The sequence below is a fragment of the Hyla sarda genome, chromosome 4 (assembly GCF_029499605.1).
Source record: "Hyla sarda isolate aHylSar1 chromosome 4, aHylSar1.hap1, whole genome shotgun sequence".
Taxonomy (NCBI): domain Eukaryota; kingdom Metazoa; phylum Chordata; class Amphibia; order Anura; family Hylidae; genus Hyla; species Hyla sarda.
This window is the reverse complement of record NC_079192.1, coordinates 71,753,688-71,779,993: the sequence shown is the minus strand read 5'-3', so window position 1 is coordinate 71,779,993 and position 26,306 is coordinate 71,753,688. Positions and strand designations below refer to the sequence as shown.

The window sequence follows — 26,306 nt, the reverse complement described above, 5'->3', positions numbered from 1 at the left end:
TCTTACGTAGACGGTTTGGAGCAACGTTATTCTTGATGTTTCTGGCTCCCCTATATGTAAATTCAAGTTTCTTCGGTAGGATTTCCTTGAAAATGGGATCATGTCTCAATAAGTTCCAATGTGTAATAAAGATCTGTTTCACAGTCTTGTATCCTGCTGCAAAGTCTGTTATAAAATTGAATCTGAAATCTTCACAGGTCATCTTTTTTGTGCCATTATTGATAGCGGTCTGACAAGATGTTAATGCCTTCTTCTTGGCTGTTTGTATTATGCTTATGGGATATCCTTTTCCACACAATCTTTTCATTATACTGTAATTTTGCTCTGTGTTTGAAAATCAGACTCTTTTGTGCAGTTATGACTTACTCTATGGAACTGGCCATAGGGCTTACTCTTCTTCCATTTATCAAAATGGCAGCTCTTGTAATCAAGCAGGCTGTTACAGTCTACTGCTTTGAAATATGTCTTGTTGATGATGGTGGGGCCCTCGGATGTTAATTCAGAGTCAAGGTAATCCATTTTGTCCCTCATGCATTTCCCCGAAAGTTTGAGGTTCAAATCATTAGTGTTTAAGTAGTTTGTAAAATTAATAAATTGTTCTTCTGATCCATCCCAAATAAAAAGCAGATTGTCGATATACCTTTTATAAAGAGTAATGCACTGACTCCATGGGTGGTTGGTATAAATATATTCATTTTCATAGGCCCCCTATGTAAAGATTTGCGAAGGCTGGAGTGAAATTCGTCCCCAAGGCGGTCCCCGTTATTTGAAGGAACATTTTCTGTTTGAAGATGAAATAGTCATGTGACAATATAAACGCGATGTTGTCTGCAATAAATTTATTCTGCTCCATAGTCATTGTGGTGTCTTTAGAGAGGACTGCTGTGATAACCTTGATTCCTCATTGATAGGGAATATTCAAGTACAGTGTCGAAACATCGAGTGTTGCCCACTTGAAGCTAGGTTTCCAAGTTATTGGGCCCAGTAATTCTATAAGTGTCTGTGTGTCCTTGAGCTATAATGACAATTCAATTCCACCAAGTAGTTTTGTAGAAGAATGTCTACACAGTTGGATAGATTACTTGTAATGGAGTTTAACCCCGAGATGATGGGGCGTCCTGGGGGATTAGTAGGATCCTTGTGGAGTTTAGGGAGGTGATAGAACACTGGTGTTTTTTTGTTCTCAACCTTGATGAAATTGTGTTCTTTTTTTGTTGAGTACTCCAAGGTCATATACATGATCCACAAGTTGGTTGCACTCCTGCATGAAATTCTATGTTGGATCTGTAGGCAACTCAATGTAGTAGTCTTGATCAGAAATAATTTTAAAGGCTTCAGCAAGATAGGTGGAACTATTCTGTATCACTACTAAGCCTCCTTTACCTGCATTGCAGATAACAATATCCCTGTTTTGGGCTAGATCTTTCATAGCCTTTTCCTGGGTGGATGTAAGGTTACGTCTGAACTTGCACTTGCTATTGATGCTCCGGAATTCTTTTGCCACTAGAGTGTTTCAATAAATTCCCCTTTATGGTATATGGGGTAAAATGTGGACTTTGGTTTCAAGTCGGTATGTAGCCAGAGGATCCAAGTTGGACGCAAAGTCCTCTTGTGTGACCGCTGGTTTTGTTCTGTTTTCCTCAACCATGGTGAAGTGGCGGGTGAGTAATGGAAGCTTTCTAATGTAAGCATTCAGATCTACAAACACTTTGAACTCGTCCAACTTTCCAGTTGGACAGAAGGATAGTCCCTTATTTAGGACATTTTCTGCTTGGATAATACATGGCTTGAAAGGTAATATAGTTTTAGCATAACTTGTTTTTCTTTGCCTTCAGTTTGTTTAGATCTTCCCTACCTCTTTCCTTGGTCATGTGGTCTCCAGTATGACCCACAGTCAAAGTCACCAGTATGACCCAAAGCTGTATGGCTTAAAGTGACAAAAGGAAGTCAGTCTTGGGTCAGCTTACTTTATGTAAACTACAGGATAACATTTTCAACTACCAGGTCCCCTCTTAGCAGCTCAAAGACCTTTCCCCTCCCCTCTCTACCAAGATCTATATACAGCTTTTTTTATTTTATTTTTTTAGTATCAGGTTTTATAGTAGATATACACCTTTCCTGATGCTGTCTAAAAATATTTAGAATGAAGCGGCACAGTGCAGGGACTTGTAGTCCTTGGAAAATACAGGTGCTCAGCCTGCTTCAAGACCCTACTAAATGGTCTCACAGAAATACAAAGTAAAAAAAAAAAAAAAAAAAGACAAAACGGCACTCCAGCAGTCCAGTGCACAAAACATAGGTTCTATCCTCCCATGCAGTCAATGCAAAGTAATCGCAACGTTTTAGCCTTCTCTATAAGGTGTTTTTCTTGAGGCTGTATTCACACATTGCATTTCTTGCTGCACATTTTCTGTATTTGCTATGCTTTTCCCAAAGAAGGTACTACTTTACCACAGTTGTTCAAATCACTGTAGACATTTTTAATTTTTACTGCGATAGTTGCATGAGGACAGGGTGGAAGAAAAAGCACCCCTGCCATGTTCTCTGCCTGTAAACATGTTGGTGGCAGGCCCAGCACTGTGGACACCACCCATTTGCCCAAACCCAGCACAGGTAGCAGCAGCAGCCAGGTGCCTGATTGTAGCAGTAGCAGCAGCAGTGTTACGCCGAGCGGAGCGCTCGCAACATCCTCGCAATTGCAGCGCCCCGGTCAGACCTGCTGACCGGGTGCGCTGCAGTATCTCTCTCAGCCGGGATGCGATTCGCGGTGCGGGAGGCGCCCGCTCGCGATGCGCATCCCGGCTCCCGTACCTGACCCGTTCCCCGTCGGTCTTGTCCCGGCGCGCGCGGCCCCGCTCCTTAGGGCACGCGCGCCCCGGGTCTCTGCAATTTAAAAGGCCACTGCGCCACTGATTGGCGCAGCAGGCTTAATTAGTGTGTTCACCTGTGCACTCCCTACTTATACCTCACTTCCCCTGCACTCCCTCGCCGGATCTTGTTGCCATTGTGCCAGTGAAAGCGTTTCCTTGTGTGTTCCTAGCCTGTGTTCCAGACCTCCTGCCGTTGCCCCTGACTACGATCCTTGCTGCCTGCCCTGACCTTCTGCTACGTCCGACCTTGCTCTTGTCTACTCCCTTGTACCGCGCCTATCTTCAGCAGTCAGAGAGGTTGAGCCGTTGCTGGTGGATACGACCTGGTTGCTACCGCCGCTGCAAGACCATCCCGCTTTGCAGCGGGCTCTGGTGAATACCAGTAGCAACTTAGAACCGGTCCACCAGCACGGTCCACGCCAATCCCTCTCTGGCACAGAGGATCCACCTCCAGCCAGCCGAATCGTGACAAGCAGCAAGGAAAAGTTGTAAATTTCTTCCAGGGGTTGCATTGTTTAAAAAGGATAATGTGGCTTATTTTCGGTCATCTCAAGAGGAAGGGATGGATTATATGATGTTGAGCCTGGTGTCAGCAAATTCCTCATTGTTTACAATGACAGTATATCACATAAATGAGTCCACGGCTCAAATTTTTGTAAATGTCTTCTTATATATTTTCATGTGACAAAACTAAAGAAATAACACTCTGCTACAATGTAAAGTAGTGAGTGGACAGGCTGTATAACAGTATTTAACCTCTTAAGGACCAAGCTCATTTTCACCTTAAGGACCAGAGCGTTTTTTGCACATCTGACCACTGTCACTTTAACCCCTTAAGGACGCAGGGTTATTCAGTTTTTGCACTTTCGTTTTTTCCTCCTTACCTTTTAAAAACCATAGCCCTTCCAATTTTCCACCTAAAAATCCACATTATGGCTTATTTTTTGCATCACCAATTCTACTTTGCAGTGACATTAGTCATTTTACCCAAAAATTCACATTGAAATGGAAAAAAAATCATTGTGCGACAAAATCGAAGAAAAAAATGCCATTTTGTAACTTTTGGGGGCTTCAGTTTTTCTACGCAGTGCATATTTCGGTAACAATGACACCTTATCATTATTCTGTAGGTTCATACGGTTAAAATGAGACCCTACTTATATAGGTTTGATTTTGTCGTACTTCTGGAAAAAATCATAACTACATGCAGGAAAATGTATATGTTTAAAAATGTCATCTTCTGACCCCTATAACTTTTTTTATTTTTCCACGTACAGGGCGGTATGAGGACTCTTTTTTTGCGCAGTGATCTGATGTTTTTATTGGTGCCATTTTTGTTTTGATTAGACTTTTTGATCACTTTTATTCATATTTTAATGGTATAAAAAGTGACCAAAAATACGCTTTTTTGGACTTTGGAATTTTTTTGCGCATACGCCATTGACTGTGTGGTTTAATTAATGATATATTTTTATAGTTAAGACATTTACGCACGCGGCGATACCACATATGTTTATTTTTATTTTTATTTACACTGTTTTATTTTTTATGGGAAAAGGGGGGTGATTCAAACTTTTATTAGGGAAGGGGTTAAATGACCTTTAGTAACATTTTTTTTTTACTTTTTTTTGCATTGTTATAGGTCCCATAGGGACCTATAACACTGCGCACACTGATATCTTATGCTGATCACTGGCGTGTATTAACACGCCTGTGATCAGTGTTATCGGCGCTTGACTGCTCCTGCCTGGATCTCAGGCACGGAGCCGTCATTTGTCGATCAGACACCGAGGAGGCAGGTAAGGGCCCTCCCGGTGTCCTGTAAGCTGTTCGGTACACCGCGATTTCACCGCGGCGGTCCCGAACAGCCCGACTGAGCAGTCGGGTTGCTTTCACTTTCACTTCAGACGCGGCAGTCAGCTTTGATCGCCGCGTCTGAAGGGTTAATACGGGGCATCACTGCGATCGGTGATGTCATGTATTAGCCCCGGGTCCTGGCCGTTGACAGCCGTCAGGATCGACTCGAAATGACGCGGGGACACCGCGTGACCCTGCGGCATATTGCGGGAGCCGGCGGAGGATGTAAATATACGTCCTTCGTCGTTAAGGGGTTAAGCATTAATAACTCTTTGATGCTATTACTTATGAATTTGATTCCAAGACTGTTTTTTTGTGACATATTCAACTTTAACATAGTGGTAAATTTTTGTCGATACTTGCATCATTTCTTGGTGAAAAATTGCCAAATTTCATGAAAAATAGAATATTTGGCATTTTCCTAACTTTGAAGCTCCCTGCTTGTAAGGAAAAAAGACATACCAAATAAATGATATATTGATTCACATATACAATATGTCTACTTTATGATTGCATCATAAAGTTGACATGTTTTTACTTTTGGAAGACATCAGAGGGCTTCAAAGTTCAGCAGCAATTTTCCAATTTCTCACAAAATTTTCAAAATCTGAATTTTTCAGGGACCAGTTCAGTTTTGAGGTGGATTTGAAGGGCCTTAATATTAGAAATACCCCATAAATTATCACATTATAAAAACTGCACCCCTCAAAGCATTCAAAATGACATTCATTAAGTGTGTTTAACCTTTAGGTTTTTCACAGGAATAGCAGCAAAGAGAAGGAGAATATTCAAAATCTGCATTTTTTACACTCGCATGTTCTGGTAGACCCAGTTTTTTTTTTCATTTTTACAAGGGGTAAAAGGAGAGAAATCACCCCAAAATTTGTAACCCAATTTCTCTTGAGTAAGGAAATACCTCATATGTGTATGTAAAGTGTTTACCGGGCGCAGTAGAGTGCTCAGAAGGGAAGGAGCAACAATGGGATTTTGGAGAATGAGTTTTTCTGAAATGGTTTTTGAGGGGCATGTCACATTTAGGAAGCCCCTATGGTGCCAGAACAGTAGAAACCCCCACATGGCATACCAGAAACCCCCACATAGGCACGAAACAAGGGGTACAGTGAGCCTTAACACCCCACAGGTGTTTGAGGACTTTTCATTATAGTCGTCTGTGTAAATGAATTTTTTTTTTTTACTAAAATGCTAGTTTACCCCCAAATTTTACATTTTTACAAGGGGTAATAGGAGAAAATTCCCTCCATCTCTTCTGAGTATGGAAATACCCCATGTGTGGACGTCAAGTGCATTGCGGGCCTACTACAATGCTCAGAAGAGAAGGAGCCACATTTGGCTTTTGGAAAGCAAATTTTGCTGAAATGGTTTTTGGGGGCATGTCACATTTAGGAAGCCCCTATGGTGTCAGAACAGTAAAAATAAAAATAAAAACACATGACATACTATTTTGGAAACTACACCCCTCAAGGAATTTAACAAGGGGTGCAGTGAGCCTTAACACCCCACAGGTGTTTGACGACTTTTCGTTAAAGTCTGATGTGTAAACGAAAAAAAAAAAAAAAATTTTTACTAAAATGCTGTTTTTTTTACCAAATTTACAATTTTTACAAGAGGTAATAGGAGAAAAGGCCCCCCAAAATTTGTAACCCCATTTCTTCTTAGTATGGAAATACACCATATGTGGATGTAAAGTGCTCTGCGGGCGAACTACAATGCTCAGAAGAGAAGGAGCACCATTGGGCTTTTGGAGAATGTGTTTGGAATGGAGGTCGGGGGCCATGTGCATCTACAAAGTCCCCATGCTACCAGAATAATGGACCCCCGCCACCCACATGGGACCCTATTTTGGAAACTACACCCCTCACAGAATATAATAAGGGGTGCAGTGAGCATTTACACTCCACTGGCCTTTGACAGATGTTTGGAACAGTGGGCTGTGCAAATGAAAAATTAAAAATTTTCATTTTTATGGACAGACACCTGTGGGGTGTAAATGCTCACTTCACCCCTTTTTACATTCCTATAGGGATGTAGTTTCCAAAATGGGGTCACATGTGGGGGGGGGGGGGGTCACATGTGGGGGGGGCACTGTTCTGGAACCATGGTGGCTTTGTAAACGGATATGGCCTTAAATTCCAGACACATTCTCTCTCCTAAAGCCAAATGGCACTCCTTCTCTTCTGAGCATTGTAGTTCACCCGCAGAGCACTTTATATCCACATATGGGGTATTTATATACTCAGAAGAAATGGTGTTACAAATTTGGGGGGCTTTTTTCCTATTACCCCTTATGAAAATGAAAAATTTAGAATAACACCAGCATATTAGTGAAAAAATAAAAAAAAAATCCTTTTCACGTCCAACATTAACGAAAATTTGTCAAACACCTGTGGGGTGTTAAGCCTCGCTATACTCCTTGTGAGGGGTATAGTTTCCAAAATGGGGTCACATGTGGGTGGGGACATGGTGCACATCTACATTCTTGTATAATGATCTGATTGCTTCTCAGCATAATATCAAAAACTAACAGGTTGTTAGTATACATTTTTGATCAACAAGTACAAGCCCACTCGCCACGTCAAGGCCACCTTGCGTTTTTTTTGCGTTTATGTCAGAACTACTGTAACGATCAGCCACCCCTGTGCAAATTACCTCAAATGTACATGGCGCTCTCTCACTCCTGATCCTTGTTGTGCGCCTGCAGAGCACTTTACGCCCACATATGGGGTATTTCCATACTCAGAAGACATTGTGTTACAAATTTTGGGGGTCTTTTTTTCCTTTTACCTCTTGTGAAAAGGAAAAGTATGGGGCAACACCAGCATTTTAGTGTAAACATTTTTTTTTTTTACAATAATATGCTAGAGTAGACCCCAACTTTACCTTTTCATAAGGGGTAAAAGGAGAAAAAGCCCCCCCAAAATTTGTTAGTCAAATTCTCCTGAGTACAGAAATACCCCAAATGTGGCCCTAAACTGTTGCCTTGAAATACGACAGGGCTCCAAAGTGAGAGAGCTCCATGTGCATTTGAGGCCTAACTAAGGGATTTGCATAGGGACGGACCCGGATGCAAGAATTACCTCCAGCTGTTGCAAAACTACCACTACCAGCAAGCCCTTTGGCTGTCCATGCATGCTGGGGGTTGTAGTTATGCACAAGCTGGAGGCACGCTGGTTGCAAATCACTGAGAGTTTGTTACTTAACTCAGTGTTTCCCAACTTGTGTGCCTCCAGCTGTTGCAAAACTACAACTCCCAGCATGCCCAGACAGCCAAAGGACATGTTGGGAGTTGTAGTTATGCAACAACTTGAGGAGAACAGTTTGGAGACTACTGTGGAGTGGTGTCCAAACGATAGCCCTCCAGATGTTCAAAAACTTCAACTCCAAGCATGCTCAGACTGCCCAGGAATGCTGGGAGTTGTAGTTTTGCAACATCTGAAGGGCCAGATGTTACAGAACTACAACTCCCAGCATGTCTGGACTGTCTGGGCATACTGGAAGTTGTAGTTTTGCAACATCTTGAAGGGCTACAGTTTGGACATCACTGCACAGTGGTCTTCAAACTGTGGCCCTCCAGATGTTGCAAAACTACAACAGTTTGGCAACTCCTAGAAGGCGACAGTGAAGATCACTTAACACTGATCTTCACTGCTGCCTCCACCGCTGCCTCCGCCCCATGCCACAGGTCCCGCCGCGATCACCTGCCACCATCTTCTTTCCCCCCTGCTCTGCCCCGACATCCAGGGGCGGGCAGAGCAGTGATTTAAACTTTAACTCGCCCACCCCCAACTTCTATAGGTTAGTCCTGGCTGGCGATAGGAGAAGGTGGCACCTCGCTCCTTTCCCTCAGGATGATCGGAGATGTCTCTGACAGATCCGATCATCCCTATTTTCCAGGTTATCGGGTCACCAGAGACCCAATCAGCCCGGAAACCTACAAGTCACATGTCATTGGTCAGTCACTTACTGACTGACCAAAGACAACGATCAGCAGGAGGGGACCAATCTGATTGGTCCCCAGCTGCATCGTGTCATCGGTCAGCTGTTCAGAACAGCTGCGATGACGTTTCTATCACTATGCCACGGGACATGGTGATAGAAAATGTATTGAACGTTTAATGACAGGAAAAATGGACGTTCATAAACGTCCATATGCGGGAAGGGGTTATAGGGGTATTCCAGGAAAAAAATTTATTTTATTTATCAACTGGCTCCAAAAATTTAAACAGATTTTTAAATTACTTCTATTAAAAAATCTTAAACCTTTCAATAATTAACAGCTACTGAAGTTGAGTTGTTCTTTTCTGTCTGGCAACAGTGCTCTCTGCTGACATCTCTGCTCTCTCTCTGTCTCGGGAACTGCACAGTAGAAGAGGTTTGTTATAGGGATTTGCTTCTACTCTGGACAGTTCCCAAGACAGGTGTCATCAGAAGAGCACAGAAAAGAAAAACTCAACTTCAGCAGCTCATAGGTACTGAAAGGATTAATAAAAATTAATAGAAGTAATTTACAAATCTGTTAAACTTTCTGGAGCCAGTTGATTTAAAAAAAAAAAAAAAAGTTTTTTCCTGGATAACCCCTTTAACCCTTAGAGGACGGAGCTTTTTACCTTCATGCACTTTAGTTTTTTTCTTCTCTACTAAAAATCATAATGCTTTCAGTTTTTCACCTACAGACCCATATGAGGGCTTGTTTTTTTGTGCCACCAATTTTAATTTGTAATATTGTCAATCATTTCACCAAATCTACAGCAAAACCCGAAAAAATTATATTTGTGAGGCAAAATTGAAAAAAAAGGTGCCATTCTGTAACTTTTGGGGGCTTCCGATTCTACACAGTGCACTTTACGGTCCATACAATTAAAATGATACCCAACTTATATAGGTTTGATTTTGTTTTACCTGTTTAAAAAAATGATGACTTTTTGTATAAAAATTTGAATGTTTAAAATTTTCTTCTTCTGACTCCTATAACTTTTTTTATTTTTCTGCATGCAGGGCTTTATGAAGGCTCATTTGTTGATCGCATTTTACACATTTTTTGATGGTATGCAAAGTGACCAAAAATACACAATTTTGGACTTTGGAATTTTTGAACCTGTATGCCATTAACCATGCGGTTTAATTAACATTATATTTTTATAGTTCTGACATTTATGCACGTGGCGATACCACATATGTTTATGTGTATTTTTGTTTACAATTTTTTTAATGGAAAAAAGGGGGGGGGGGATTCAAACTTTTATTAGGGAAGGGGTTGAATCACATTTATTCACTTTTTTTTACACCATTTTTGCTGAGCAGACATGGAGCAGCAGATCATTGATTGGATGGAGAGGAGACAGGTAGTGACCCTCCCCCAATCCTCTTAGCTGTTCGGAATGCCGCGGTTTCACCGAACAGCCCGACTGAGCTGCCGGGATGCTTTTACTTTCCCTTTAGACTTTGGGCAAATGGGAAAAGATCTCTTAAATTAGGTGTTAAGGCTCTCACACTCTCTAATATTTGTTATTTAACCCCTTAACAACGCAGGACGTATTTTTACGTCCTGCGCCAGCTCCCGCGATATGACGCATCACATCGCGTCGGTCCCGGCGCTCATCAACGGTCGGGATCCGCGGCTAATACCACACATCGCCGATCGCGGAAATGTGCGGTATTAACCCTTTAGAAGTGGCGGTCAAAGCTGACCGCCGCTTCTAAAGGGAAAGTAAAACTATCCCGGCTAGTCAGTCGGGCTGTTCGGGACCGCCGCGGTGAAATCACGGTGTACCGAACAGCTTACAGGACACCGGGATGGCCCTTACCTGCCTCCTCGGTGTCCGATCAACGAATGACTGCTCTGTGCCTGAGATCCAGGCAGGAGCAGTCAAGCGCCGATAACACTGATCACAGGCGTGTTAATACACGCCAGTGATCAGCATGAGAGATCAGTGTGTGCAGTGTTATAGGTCCCTATGGGACCTATAACACTGCAAAAAAAAAAAGTAAAAAAAGTGTTAATAAAGGTCATTTAACCCCTTCCCTAATAAAAGTTTGAATCACCCCCCTTTTCCCATAAAAAAAAATAAAAGTGTCAATAAATAAAAAAATAAACATATGTGGTATCGTCGCGTGCATAAATTTCCGAACTATAAAAATATGTCATTAATTAAACCGCATGGTCAATGGCCTACGCGCAAAAAAATTCCAAATCCAAAAAAGCGTATTTTTGGTCACTTTTTATACCATTAAAAATTTATAAAAAGTGATTAAAAAGTCAGATCAAAACAAAAATCATACCAATAAAAACTTCACATCACAGCACAAAAAATGAGTTCCCATACCGCCCTGTACGTGGAAAAATAAAAAAGTTATAGGGGTCAGAAGATGACATTTTTAAACGTATAAATTTTCCTGCATGTAGTTATGATTTTTTCCAGAAGTATGACAAAATCAAACCTATATAAGTAGGGCATCATTTTAACGTATGGACCTACAGAATAATGATAAGGTGTCATTTTTACCGAAATATGCACTGCGTAGAAACAGAAGCCCCCAAAAGTCACAAAATGGCGTTTTTTCTTCGATTTTGTCGCGCAATGATTTTTTTTTCCGTTTCGCTGTGAATTTTTGGGTGAAATGACTAATGTCACTGCAAAGTAGAATTGGTGACGCAAAAAATAAGCCATAATGTGGATTTTTAGGTGGAAAATTGAAAGGATTATGGTTTTTAAAAGGTAAGGAGGAAAAAAAGGAAAGTGCAAAAAAATGAAAAACCCTGAGTCCTTAAGGGGTTAAAGTTCAACATGGCACCACATTTCAAAAAACTCTACATAAAGATGTGGCTATAAAATATTGCCCACATGAACTTCAGAACAGTGGGCAAGATCATACAGCTGTTTTACAGGACAGGTTCCATTCAAAAAAGGTCTAAACATGCTTGATCAAAGAAGTTGAATACACATGATTAACGTAATGATCAGAAGATGTGTTTGCCAGCTTTGCTGCAAAGATTTAAGGGGTGGGGGTGGGGGGGGGCAGCATGTCAGTGCTCAGATCATACTCCACACACTGCATGAAATTGGTCTGCATGGCTGTCATCCCAGAAGAAAACCTCTTCTAAATGATTCTTCCAGGCAGTGGAAGAGAGAGAGAGAGAGGTGGTTTGTGGTAAATATAAAAGCAAGTACACTAAGCGACTGTTTGAGCTAGTGATTGTGTGTCTGTATACAAGAGTGTGAAGTATATAAGTGAGTGTAAGTATAAAAGTGAGAGGGACTTAAAATTAAGGGACTTTAAATTCAGGGAGTTTAAATTGAAATATTTGATAGTTTTTATTTTTTTTTTTTTTTTGTTTTGTTTTTTACTGTTAATTTTTGCAATCCCCAAATCTAGTATGACCTCCAAGTTGGAAAATGCAGTCCAGTGTACATCTTGCACAATGTATGCAATCCCAGAACAGCAGTTTGAGGGTGCATATTGTGTGAGATGTGTGTGAGTTGTTTATTTGGAAGCCCAGATCCTGGATCTAGAGGAGAAACTGGCAACACTGAGATGCATTGACAACTTTGAAAGAAGTCTACTGCTCACTGAGCAAGTACTCTCTGGGATAGAGGTGGGGGAGGATAGTGGGACTGAGGTGCAGGACAGTCAGGCAGTTAGCTGAGTTACAGTTAGTAAACGGGGTAGAGGGAGTCCTGAAGTGTCAGTGAGGCTAGTCCTGAACTGGCACACCCCAACAAGTTTCCCCAGTTGGCAGATGAGGGGGATGCCATTTACGAGCTAGTAGTACTGCAGCAGGACTCTGCCTCTTACTGCCAGAGGGGTGTATGCTCCAGTAAGGAGGGAGGAGTGCAGGGCAGGCCAGACAGGCACTGGTAGTGGGGGACTCAATTATTAGGGGGACAGACAGGTCAATCTGTCACCAAGACAGTGTGTTGCCTTCCTGGTGCTCGAGTTTGGCACATCGCAGATCGAGTTGACAGGTTGCTGGGTGGGGCTGGAGAGGACCCAACAGTAATGGTACATATTGGCACCAATGACAAAGTAAGAAGTAGGTGGAGTGTCCTTAAAAATGATTTCAGGGACTTAGGCCGCAAGCTTAAGGCAAGGACCTCCAAGGTAAGATTTTCTGAAATATTACCGGTATCACGAGCCACACCAGAGAGACAGCAGGAGATTAGGGAGGTAAACAAGTGGCTCAGAAGCTGGTGTAGGAAGGAGGGGTTTGGGTTCATGGAAAAGTGGGCCGACTTCATTGTCGAATACCGGCTCAACCATAGGGACGGGCTGTACCTCAACATGGAGGGGGAAGATAGTGTAGATAGAGAGGGGGGACTTATTACTGTATCTGGGGGTGGTTTAAAATAGTTAATTGGGATAGGCGTCATAGGTAAAAATAAACATACACCATTGAATTGCAAGTTGACTAATGCCAGAAGTCTGACCAATAAAACTGACAAACTGAAGTTGAAAATGTCTGAGAAGGATTATGACATAGTGGGTAGAACAGAGACTTGGTTGGACGATAGCTGTGACTGGACGGTCTACATACAGGGTAATAGTCTATTCAGGAAGGATCGGACAAAACGGAAAGGGGGAGGAGTTTGTCTTTATGTAAAATCCTGTCTGTCGCACTGTAAGAGGATATAGGAGGGAAATGATAATGTGGAGTCATTATGGGTAGAAATATATGGAGATAAGAATATAAAAAAATTCTGATAGAGGTTTGCTATAAGCCATGAAACATAATGGAAGAGGCAGAAGATCAATTACTGAGGCAAATAAACAAGGCAGCAAATCAAAATGATGTAATAATGATGGGGGATTTTAACTATCCTGATATAAACTGGGAGACTGAGTCCTGTGAATCTCATAAAGGAAACAGGATTTTGACTATAGCTAAAGACAATTATCTGTCCCAAATGGTGCAGGGTCCGACCATAGGGGGCGCCCTACTAGACTTAATATTAACCAATAGACCTGACAGAGTAACTAATGTGCAAGTAAAAGGATACCTAGGAAATAGTGCTCATAATATAATACATTCTAACTTGTTCTTCAATAAGGGAATCTCTCGAGGGGCCACAAAAACAATGAACTTTAGGAAGGCAAAGTTCAATCAACTCCAAGAAGCCCTTAACAATATAAAATGAAATCATGTCCTCAAAAACAAGAATACTAACACTAAATGGGAGACTTTTAAAAATATTTTGAATTCTCACTGTAAGATGTATATACTATACCTTATGGGAATAAAAGGGAATATGGATGAATAAGAACGTTAAGGGGGCAATAAATGACAAAAATAAAGCATTTAAACTACTAAAACAGGACGGCAGTGAAGAAGCATTAAAAATCTATAGAGAAAAATGTAAAATATGAAAAAAAAAATTGATAAAAGCCGCAAAAATAGAGACAGAAATAGAGATAGATTGCCAAAAAGAGTAAAACTAACCCCAAAATGTTCTTTAACTATATAAATAGCAAAAAGGTCAAAAATGAAAGTGTAGGCCCTTTAAAAAATGATGAGGAAGAAATTATAAATGGGGATCAGGAAAAAGCAAATATATTAAACAAATTATTCTCCTCTGTATTCACCAAGGAAAATGAAATGCCAGGTGAAATACAGCGAGATAAGGTAAACTCCCCAGTACAGGTCACCTGTCTAACCCAGGAAGAAGTACAGTGCCGCCTACAAAAAATCTAAATAGACAAATCACCAGGTCTAGATGGCATTCACCCCCGTGTTCTAAAGGAATTAAATAATGTAATAGACAGACCCAGATTTTTAATGTTCAGGGACTCTATAGTGACAGGGACTGTTCCCCAGGACTGGTGCATGGCAATTGTAGTGCCAATGTTTAAAAAGGGGTCAAAAGGTGACCCGGGGAATTATAGGCCTGTTACTTTAACCTCCGTTGTATGTAACTTGTTTGAGGGTTTTCTAAGAAATGCTATTTTGGAGTATCTTGATAAAAATAAATGTATGACCCCATGTCAGCATGGCTTTATGAGGGATCGGTCCTGTTTAACTAACCTGATCAGCTTTTATGAGGAGGTGTGCTCCAGACTGGACCAGGGGGAATTGCTGTATGTCGTGTATCTGGATTTTTTCAAAGCATTCGATACGGTTCCACATGAAAGGTTGGTGCATAAAATGAGAAGGATTGGGAAAGGGGAGAATGTGTGTAAGTGGGTAAGTAACTGGCTCAGTGATAGGAAATAGAGGGTGGTTATTAATGGTATTTATTCTGATTGGGTGACTGTTACTAGTGGGGTACCACAGGGGTCCGTCTTGGGTCCTGTCCTATTTAATACATTCATTAATGACCTTGTAGAGGGGTTGAATAGTTAAGTAGCAATCTTTGCAGATGATACTAAACTCTGTAAAGCGGTATACACAATAGAGGACAGAGCACTGTTACAAATAGATCTGGATAGGTTGGAGGTTTGGGCTGGGAAGTGGCAGACAAGGTTCAACACTGATAAATGTAAGGTTATGCACATGGGGAAGAAAAATCTGGGATGGGATTATGTATTAAATGGGAGAACACTAGAGACGACTGACGTGGAAAAGGACTTGGGAGTCTTAGTTAACAGTAAATGTATCTGTAGTGACCAGTGTCGGGCAGCTGCTGCCAAGGCAAATAAAATTGTGGGGTGCATCAATAGGGGCATAGATGCCCATGACAAGGAAATAATTCTACCACTGTACAAATCACTAGTCAGACCACGCATACAATACTGTGTACAGTTCTGGGCACCAGTGTACAAGAAAGACATAGTGGAGCTGGAGAGGGTTCAAAGATGGGCAACCAGGATAATGCGGGGAATGGGAGGACTACAGTACCCAGAAAGATTATCAGTATTAGGGTTATTTAGTTTAGAAAAAAGAAGGCTTAGGGGAGACCTAATAACTATGTATAAATATATCAGGGGGCCGTACAGAGATCTCTCCCATGATCTCTTTATACACAGGACTGTATCTATAACAACGGGGCATCCTCTACGTTTAGAGGAAAGAAGGTTTCTACACCAGCACAGAGGGGGGTTCTTTACTGTAAGAGCAGTGATACTGTGGAATTCTCTTCCTGAGGAGGTGGTCATGGTGAACTCTGTAAAAGAGTTCTAAAAGGGTCTTGATGCATTTTTGGAGAATAATAACATCACTGGTTATGTATACTAGATTTTTAGGGACAGAATGTTGATCCGGGGATTTATTCTTATGCCATATTTGGAGTCGGGAAGGAATTTTTACCTTTAGTATGAGGGTAATTTGCCTTCCCCTGGATCAACTCAGTAGGGATATATGTTGAACTTGATGGACTCTGGTCTTTTTTCAACCTTTTGAACTATGTTACTATGTTACTATGTATATTTTATGGTAAAATAAGTGATTTCATTACAAAGTAAAATTGGTGATGCAAAAAACAATCCCTCATATGGGTCTGTGGATGGAAATATAAAAGAGTTAGGATTTTTAGAAGGTGAGGAGAAAAAAATGAAAATGCAAAAATAAAATGGTCCTGGTCCTTAAGGGGTTAAACTTCTTTAAAAATTACTTGAATACATTCCCAGTCAGAATAAATCTCTGGATCAATGTCCCGTTTCCAGAAATCTATTATCCATTACTTGAAATATTATATGTATTAAGAAAAACATCAAGGAGGGAATTTAGATAGTAAACTCCACAGGAAACATGGACTGATGTAAGTGAGACAGAAAATATCATGGGCAATAAAAATTGTAAGATATAATACACATGTATATAAGAAAAAACACAGGTTTGGGTGGCTCTATAGACTTGATTCAGTGCATCAGTCCATAATTCCTGCTGCTGTTCATCCCTGTTTCTGTATTATTTTTCACTCAATATGTACAAAGTACTTTTCCCTTCAATAAATGTCAACTAAAATGTCACTTTCTAAGAGACCTGTCCTTCCATTGTTCACGCATACGCAACTCACTTCACATGAAAGTATTGTATGACCGGAGCTTACTAATATATTTTCTCCGGTAGATCTCTGGCAAGGGCCAGGTAGACTATACATGTGTTTTCACATAGGGCTTGCACCTCCGTAAACTAAAGAACTGAGCCTGTGGAATAGAACTATACCAAAGTCAGGTCATGTGTGTGAAACCTTCAACTAGAAAGACTGTGTGACATTACATGAAAGGAAAGAAACATTTGGCGAATAAGATTAAAACATAAAAGAAGTGGAATTTCTAAAATGTGAAAGAATTACTAACTATAGAACATCATGCAGGTAAAAGTTTAACTGTGACCGGCTTCAGTGCCAGACAAGCCGGAGTAGATGCCAGAGCCTCAAGCGCAGCCAAGGAGGGGGTGGTGATCTGAGTAAACATGCTTGAGGCTCACAGTGGGCCAACGGAGACTTTGTTGCCCAAGGACTAGCCTACACCTGGAGCCGGCTCTGCATATTGGCTGCTGTGATAGTTAAATTACTGTTTTAGTTACTTTATGTTTATAAACCACAGTACATGGTTTGTGCATTTTTTTTATTTTTATTTTTTTGTCTTGGCTGTCTTCACTGTTCAAAACACTTGTAGAAAACCTTTCCATGAGTTACTGAGCTATTGAGCTTTGCCCCTTTGTAGAGCTAGGAGAAAAAATTTCTAAAAAGTGTCTAAAACACATTGAAAATGATTATGTTTCTAATATGTACATATATCTTAGCACAAAACTAGTTTTGCTGCCTTGATTTATACATTTTTTTTTCAATCTTAGCTATTCGAACCTCAGAAGGAATTTACTCTAAAGTTTAAGAATCTTCAATGTTATACTATGTACAGTAAATGCATTCATAACACTCACGGTTGTGGTAGTAGCACTACTGGATGTGGGTCCTCCAACCTGTTTGGCAGATAACGCGGAGTCTCAGGTGCTGCTGGTCTTCAACAGAGCCTGCTGCAGGGCAGGATGGGCTTACTACGGCAGGCGAAACCCAGGTCGCTACTCCGGATACAACTTGACCACACAGGTAACTGGGCAAGACAAGGTACAGAAGGTTGAAGCACACGCAAAATCAGACTTAGCAGAAGGTTAGGGCAGGCGACAAAGGTGCGTAGTCAAATAACGTAGGGGAAGGGTCACATACACGGGCAAGGCAACAGACAATAGGAACGCTTAATCTCTGGCTAGGGGCTCTGAAGATCCGACAGGGAAGTGTGGGAGATGCAGGGACATATAGAGTAGTATTAGGTGTTACACATAATTGTGGGCTCACTGACCCTTTAAATTTCAGAGCTCCGGCGCAGACGGGGACACGTGCTGCAGCTGAGACACAGTGAAGGAGGCAGCAGAAGACCGTGGTAAGTGACAGGCTGGTATTCACATGCGGGTGCATCCCGCGATGTGAATCCCAGCTCTGCCGGCAGCAGGGGAGAGGGGAGCAATGTGCTCACGGCCAGCACAAGTGGCCAGAGCCCATTGTGTAACAGCATTCTTTAGCAAAGTATGATATGTACTGTATAGATAACCAAATAGAGAATAGTAATTAATCAATATATTATTCATATTAAGGAAAATTAATGATTGTTAGATAGGTAGATAGATAGGTAGATAGATAGATAGATAGATAGATAGGTAGATGTGTTGAAATTGATTATAATGATTCTGATTGTTGATCAATATATTAATACTTACATGCCATTGCTAATGCTGCAGAAAGATATTTGTTACCCTTAACCTATATATCAGCTTGTTATTTGCTTGTAACTAAGATGAAGACCTTGGGACGAGGCCAAAAGACGCAAGATAAAGAAGAAGTTGGAAGTTAGAGAGAAAAAATCTGAGGAAATATAGACTGTGCAGAAGGACAGATACATCCGGAATTTTCTGGTAGAATAGGGAAATGGCAACATAAGTGACCTATGGTTAAGAAGCAAATGAATGCTTAAAATGCTAATAAATACAGATGCAATACTCAAATAATCAATCAAAATATATCATGATGATTTTGACGTGATAACGAACCTCCCCTTTTTGTCAACTCTAAAAAACAATGGGGGATATTTATCAAAGTTGTCTATGTTCCGCATCAATATAGACCAAACTACAGAGGGTTAGTCTGGTCTATTGTGCACCTAATTTATCAAATGGCGCACGGCTCTTGATAAATTCTGTGCACAGACTGCATGATCTATGCTTTAGTCTATATTTAATCCTGCTCCAACATGGTCTGACACTTCGGCGTACTTTCAGCCTATGCGACTTGTCGCTGAAAAGTCGCTTTTGATAAATTCAGCACCAATGCATTTTTCAATGCATTTCAGTCTAAAATAGACTAGAATGCATAATGTTCTAAAAATCCTCTAGAGCAAAAGTCGCAGAAAAGTCGCACAGATTTAGACTGCGACTTTCTGTGCGACAAATTTAGACAAGAAAAAACAGTCTAAATCCTTTGATAAATCTCCCCCAATGTACTTCTGTATAATAAACAGAACTCCTTGGGACAGCTCCTTAGCCAATATGCTGAGAAGGAGATATATACCAATATTTTGTCTGGTGTTGATTTCTTGTGTCGACTATCAGCAGTATATAGCGGCAGTCTAGATAGATAGATATATGATAGATAAATAAATATATAGATAGAAGATCCAAAAGAAGTGCCATTTATTCCATGGTGTATCAAAGGTTACAACGTTTCAGTAGCTTCATGCTACCTTTTTCAAGTGAAGATAGATAATAGATAGATGTGATAGATAGATTTATTGATAGATAGATAGATAGATAGATAGATAGATATGAGATAGATGGATAGATAGATATGAGATAGACAGATAGATAGATAGATAGATAGATAGATAGATACAGATATAACAATAGATAGATATGAGATATCTATGTAATAGATAGATAGACAGATGATAGATAGATAGATAGATAGATAGATAGATAGATAGATAGATGATAGATAGATAGATAGATAGATAGATAGATAGATGGATGGATGGATGGATAGATAGATAGCCAATAGCGTAACTTTAACACAGTAAAAATGTCCATTGGCAAAAAATCAGTAGTTGGTGATCAAAATAATACTAAGAAAATAGGAAGTATATTGTTAGTCATGGTTTAATCTTAAATATAGGGAAAAACTCTTTCCATGATTATTACATAATAATAAAAGCCATTATTGTACACAACAGATTTGGGTTGTAGAGAAAAAATTCCGAGCTCATGGATGGAACATCTCAGCAAGCACATTCTGCCCAGATCTCCCGCACTTGCAGTTCTATTGATCTACTTTTTTTCTTCTTTAGATCAATATGTATTTCATTTTGCAGGATGTGCACATACGGGGCCAGGATGCATAGTAAAAAATGCCCAGCACTAGAAGTATGCGAATAATAAGGAATTTGTGTATGTCTCTTCTGATAATGGCCCCACGAGGGCCCGCCAGTCAGGTTCACGCTTCTCTTCCTGATGAAGTGTGAACATACACAATTATTTTGTACTGGAAAGTAAGATTATCGTCACCCTTTGTGAGCTGAGAAAGGAATTAATGAACTTCTATGAACTGTGAATAAAGTGAGCAAGACACGGCGACATGTGCTTTCCCTCATTACGGCAAAGGGAACAGAGAAGTCAGGGGTCTGAAACAAAACCTTCCCTACAGGTTAACAGAAAGGATGAAATGATAGAATACAAGTTATTATAGAACATAAAATCTATCATTTATATAGACATATTTAGGGAGATTTACCAAAACCTGTACAGAGAAAAAGTTGTTGAGTTGCCCATAGCAACCAATCAGATCACTTCTTTCATTTTTCAATGGCCTTTTCAAAACTGAAAGAAGCAATCTGATTGGTTGCTATGGGAAACTCAACAACTTTTCCACTAGACTGGTTTTGATAAATCTCCCCCATTGTATGTACAACCAAGGGGAGTATAGCAGATTTTTTTTTACATTTACAGCCTTTTGAGGCAATAGCTAGAATACCTCCCAGCCCCCAGAAAACCTCTATAACCAAACTTTTCTACTCTCAGGGGCACCAGGTAGTGTCCATAGTAGTGTATCAACCAGAATGTTTCCAGCTGCTGCAAAACTACAGCTCCCAGCAGGGTTTTCCACCTAAAACTTTGGAATTTTTTTGCGCGTACGCCATTGACCGTGCAGTTTAATTAATTATATATTTTTATAGTTCGGACATTTACGCATGCGGCGATACCACATATGTTTATTAATTTATTTTTTTTACACTGTTTTATTTTTTTTATGGGAAAAGGGGGTGATTCAAACTTTTATTAGGGAAGGGGTTAAATGATCTTTAATAACATTTAAAAAAAAAATAATTTTGCAGTGTTATAGGTCCCATAGGGACCTATAACACTGCACACACTGATCTTCTACACAGATCACAGGCGTGTATTAACACGCCTGTGATCAGTGTTATCGGCGCTTGACTGCTCCTGCCTGGATCTCAGGCACGGAGCAGTCATTCGCCGATCGGACACCGAGGAGGCAGGTAAGGGCCCTCCCGGTGTTCGGTCAGCTGTTCGGGACGCCTCGATTTCACCGCGGCGCTCCCGAACAGCCCGACTGAGCAGCCGGGTCACTTTCACTTTCACTTTAGAAGCGGCGGTCAGCTTTGACCGCCGCTTCTAAATGGTTAATACCGCACATCGCCGCGATCGGCGATGTGTGGTATTAGCCGCGGGTCCCGGCCGTTGATGAGCGCCGGGACCGACGCGATATGATGCGGGATCACGGCGCGATCCCGCTTCATATCACGGGAGCCGGCGCAGGACGTAAATATACGTCCTGCGTCGTTAAGGGGTTAATGACCACAGTCGTATGTTTACGTCCGTGGCCGACTCCCAATCTATGACGCGCGCTCAGAAGCTGAGCACACTTCGTATGTGCGGGGTCCCGGTTGCTATCATCACCCGGGACCCGTGGCTAATACCCGACATCGCCGATCGGGCTAATGCCCGGTATTAACCCTTTAAACGCCAAGATCAAAGTTGATCGCAGTGTCTAAAACAGGAGAATATGCTGCCGGTTAGCTCAGTAGCTTTGCACACTCTACGCTAGACTACTGACCATTTCCTCTTCCTCTTCTCATTAAAAAAAAAGCAAACCCGGAGCAAGCACCTCACTTCCTTCTGGAAGGTTCCCAGAGTAAGTATATATATATATATATATATATATATATATATATATATATATGCATGTGTGCATATCTTAACTCTTTAGCTTTTAGGTACCAGATATGGTTTCAGTGCAACACACAGTAAAAAGTATAAAACACTATAGAAATATAAAAAAGACACATGTGGATGACAACCAACCACAGGCCCCACAGTGGGACACTAACTTTTACTATAAGGAGAGACCTGTCAATCTGGTGGACTGGGGAAAGCCACCTTGGACAGGTACCCCATATCCAATATATTTTAAAACTAGACTTTTTTCATATCACTCAGCTCTTTAATGTAAATCACAGTTCATTGTGTGTCTGTGATCAAAGGAATATACTTCCTTAAAGGGGTACTCCGGTGGAAAACATTTTCTTTTTTCAAATCAACTGGTGCCAGAAAGTTATACAGATTTATAAATTACTTCTATTTAAAAACCTCAATCCTTCCAGTACTTAGATGCTGTATACTAAAGAGGAAATTGTATAGTTATTTTCTGTCTGACTACTGTGCTCTCTGCTGCCACCTCTGTCCATGTTAGGAACAGTCCAGGGCAGGAGAGGTTTGCTATGGGGATTTGTTCTTGCTCTTGTAATATATAGAAGATTAATGGATGTGTTCTAGCCGCTCTACGTCATATGATAGTAGATGCTCGGCTTCAAAGGGATCCAGCTCACGGCGCTGATCGACCAGACAGGTAGGTAAACTTAAAAGAGGATTTATTGACCAGAATGCAACGTGTTTCACTGTGCATGCGCTGCTTCCTCAGGCAAGATGCCTGAGGAAGCTGCGCATGCTCAGCGAAACGCGTTGCATTCTGGTCAATAAATCCTTTTTTAAGTTTACCTACCTATCTGGTCGATCAGCGCCGTGAGCCGGATCCCTTTGAAACCGAGCATCTACTACCGTTTATGTTCTGGAGGGCAGCAGACGATCTTTATACTTATTCCCATTGTTGAGTATGTGCCTACACACCACCCAGGGTGAGCAGTTCATTTATACAATAAATCATCTCTCTGGGTCCAAAAAGATTATTATATGGAGTGCTTATTTCCTTGTCACTACGTCATATGAGGTAGGCAGACTCTATATCTATCTATCTATCTATCTATCTATATATATATATATATATATATATATATATATATCTCAGATGAATATGAATAGGTTGTCACTGATATTATTTTTATTAGTAGTAATTTTATTATTATGTTTATAGCTGCCTGTCAGCAACGTAAGTGCTAATAAAAGTCTCATCCTCCGGTGAAGCCCCTGCCTCTGTAAATCTCTCTGGCTTTGCTCCATTTCCTGCTTCCCTCTCCAATTTCTTCCTCCGTCCTCTCTGACAAATGAAATTTTTCTGGTTTCACCTCATTTGTCTCTTAGTCTCTACATCTGCCTCACTAGCCACAGTTTACTAAAGCTTTCTATCCCGGCATCTCATTCCTTTCCTCCCCAAAGAATGCTCAGACAGTAAACAGATCTGTACATGGGTTTGGGAAGTAACTCAAATCACAATATATTATGTTCTTATTTTCTACATAAGACAAGAAAGTGAAGATAAGAAATTTCAAAAACTATATAGGGAATTTCATAGCAAGCTACTTAGTTTCCTGTACACCTCGTATGTCCTTATGCCTCCTGTACAATGGCATGTGTTTCATAGTTTATTGAAAGAGCTTGGGTGACCATTTAGTCCTCATTACAAACCATACAATAAATTCCAATCATACACAGCATGATAGTACAATATACAGCACAGGTTCCCTAAGCTATACACTGTACCACATGCTGGGCTAGCATTTCACTTCATCACTCATTATAGAAGAAAAAAAGTCGAAAAACAACACATTGCAATCTGTGATAAGGGAGGGTTGTGGGATCTATGAGGGGGGGGGGGGGGGGGGGGGGCAATCACACGGCCAAACTACTCAGCAAACATATGGGTAGTGGGGAAGTAGAGGGGCGTTCTTCATCAATGTCCGGACTATCCAAGATGGAATAGTCTTTAAGCAAGCTGTTAATCAGCCTGTGGCAGTCCTGGATGGACATGTCCTCCTTGTTAAAGATAGGCGGTTCCTGGTCAGCCATATAGCCTCCTTAAAACCTCCTGGATGGCCTCCACGTCATGAACACCAGTAAAAAGTTCAGAAAGCACCAAATAGTACCATAGGTTGTTCCTGTGTACCGAGTCTCTAACTTCAAGTTCCAGGGCATACAATAAACCCTGCACAAAGGGGCATTGCCAAAAGATGTGCATAGATATTTCCTAGGGGCACCTGGGGCAGTACCTGGTTCTGTTCAGGCCGGCATGCATGAATGACTTTAAAGAGAGTCCTCCGCTAATGGCCATCCACGTTAAGTCCTTGTGTCCATTGGTTAGCCTTGAAGAAGCCACATTGTCCCAAACAGTCTCTGCAGTGGCCAAAGGCAATCTAAGTGATCAATGCTATGCAAAAGCATAGTGTTAATCAGTGTAAGCAATCTAATGGTTGTTCATAATAGTTCCTAATGGAGTTTAAAAATGTGCAAGAAAAATAAATGAACAAATAATGTTTAAAACAATGTTTTTTTAAAGTATAAAAATTCGAATCACCCACCTTTTCCCATTTTTATATGAAAAAATAAACAAATAAAAAACATATTTGGTATCACTGGATTGTACTATTAAAATATGATGTTTGCGATTCTGCAGGGTGAAAAAAAAAAATTACAGAAAACCTAACCTACCTTAACCCCTTAAAGACGCAGGATGTACATTTACGTCCTGCGCCGGCTCCCACGATATGAAGCGGGATCGCACCGCGATCCTGCATCATATCGCGTCGGTCCCAGCGCTCATCAACGGCCGGGACCCGCGGCTAATACCATACATCGCCGATCGCGGCGATGTGCGGTATTAACCCTTTAGAAGCGGCGGTCAAAGCTGACCGCCGCTTCTAAAGTGAAACTGAAAGTGACCCGGCTGCTCAGTCGGGCTGTTCGGGACCGCCGCGGTGAAATCGCGGCCTCCCGAACAGCTGATCGGACACTGGGAGGGCCCTTACCTGCCTCCTCGGTGTCCGATCGACGAATGACTGCTCCGTGCCTGAGATCCAGGCAGGAGCAGTCAAGCGCCGATAATGCTGATCACAGGCGTGTTAATACACGCCAGTGATCAGCATAGGAGATCAGTGTGTGCAGTGTTATAGGTCCCTATGAGACCTATAACACTGCAAACAAAAAGGAAAAAAAAAAAGTGTTAATAAAGGTCATTTAACCCCTTCCCTAATAAAAGTTTGAATCACCCCCCTTTTCCCATAAAAAAAATAAAACAGTGTAAAAAAAATAAAATAAACATATGTGGTATTGCCGCGTGCGTAAATGTCCGAACTATAAAAATATATCATTAATTAAACCGCACGGTCAATGGCGTACGCGCAAAAAAATTCCAAAGTCCAAAAAAGAGTATTTTGGTCACTTTTTATACCATTAAAAAAATGAATAAAAAGTGATCAAAAAGTCCGATCAAAACAAAAATCATGCCGATAAAATCTTCAGATCACGGCGCAAAAAATGAGTCCTCATACCGCCATGTACGTGGAAAAATAAAAAAGTTATAGGGGTCAGAAGATGACATTTTTAAACGTATAAATTTTCCTGCATGTAGTTATGATTTTTTCCAAAAGTGCAACAAAATTAAGCTGTCACGATTCGGCTGGCAGGAGGTGGATCCTCTGTGCCAGAGAGGGATTGGCGTGGACCGTGTTGGTGGACCGGTTCTAAGTTGCAACTGGTATTCACCAGAGCCCGCCGCAAAGCGGGATGGTCTTGCAGCGGTGGTAGCAACCAGGTCGTATCCACCAGCAACGGCTCAACCTCTCTGACTGCTGAAGATAAGCGCGGTACAAGGGAGTAGAGAAGAGCAAGGTCGGACGTAGCAGAAGGTCAGGGCAGGCAGCAAGGATCGTAGTCAGGGGCAACGGCAGGAGGTCTGGAACACAGGCTAGGAACATACAAGGAAACGCTTTCACTGGCACAATGGCAACAAGATCCGGCGAGGGAGTGCAGGGGAAGTGAGGTATAAGTAGGGAGTGCACAGGTGAACATACTGATTAAGCCTGCTGCGCCAATCAATGGCGCAGTGGCCCTTTAAATTGCAGAGACCCGGCGCGCGCGCGCCCTAAGGAGCGGGGCCGCGCGCACCGGGACAAGACAGACGGGGAACGGGTCAGGTACGGGAGCCGGGACGCGCATCACAAGCGGGCGCCTCCCGCATCGCGAATCGCATCCCGGCTGGGAGTGATATTGCAGCGCACCCGGTCAGCAGGTCTGACCGGGGCGCTGTGAATGAGAGGATGCTGCGAGCGCTCCGGGGAGGAGCGGGGACCCGGAGCGCTCGGCATTAAAGTACCCCCCCCCTTGGGTCTCCC

General features: G+C 41.6%; 1 long non-coding RNA gene across 1 annotated transcript in view; it reads right to left on the bottom strand.

The window, feature by feature from the left end:
* The window catches only part of LOC130366830 (uncharacterized), a 31,348-nt gene extending 10,822 nt beyond the window's left edge, over window positions 1–20,526 (bottom strand). Inside the window, exons 1-2 of the long non-coding RNA XR_008891939.1 lie at window positions 20,456–20,526; window positions 17,563–17,732 (exon numbers count right to left, since the gene is read on the bottom strand). This is a non-coding gene — a long non-coding RNA (uncharacterized LOC130366830). The remainder of the gene's footprint in view (window positions 1–17,562; window positions 17,733–20,455) is intronic.
* Between the last annotated feature and the right edge of the window lie 5,780 nt (window positions 20,527–26,306).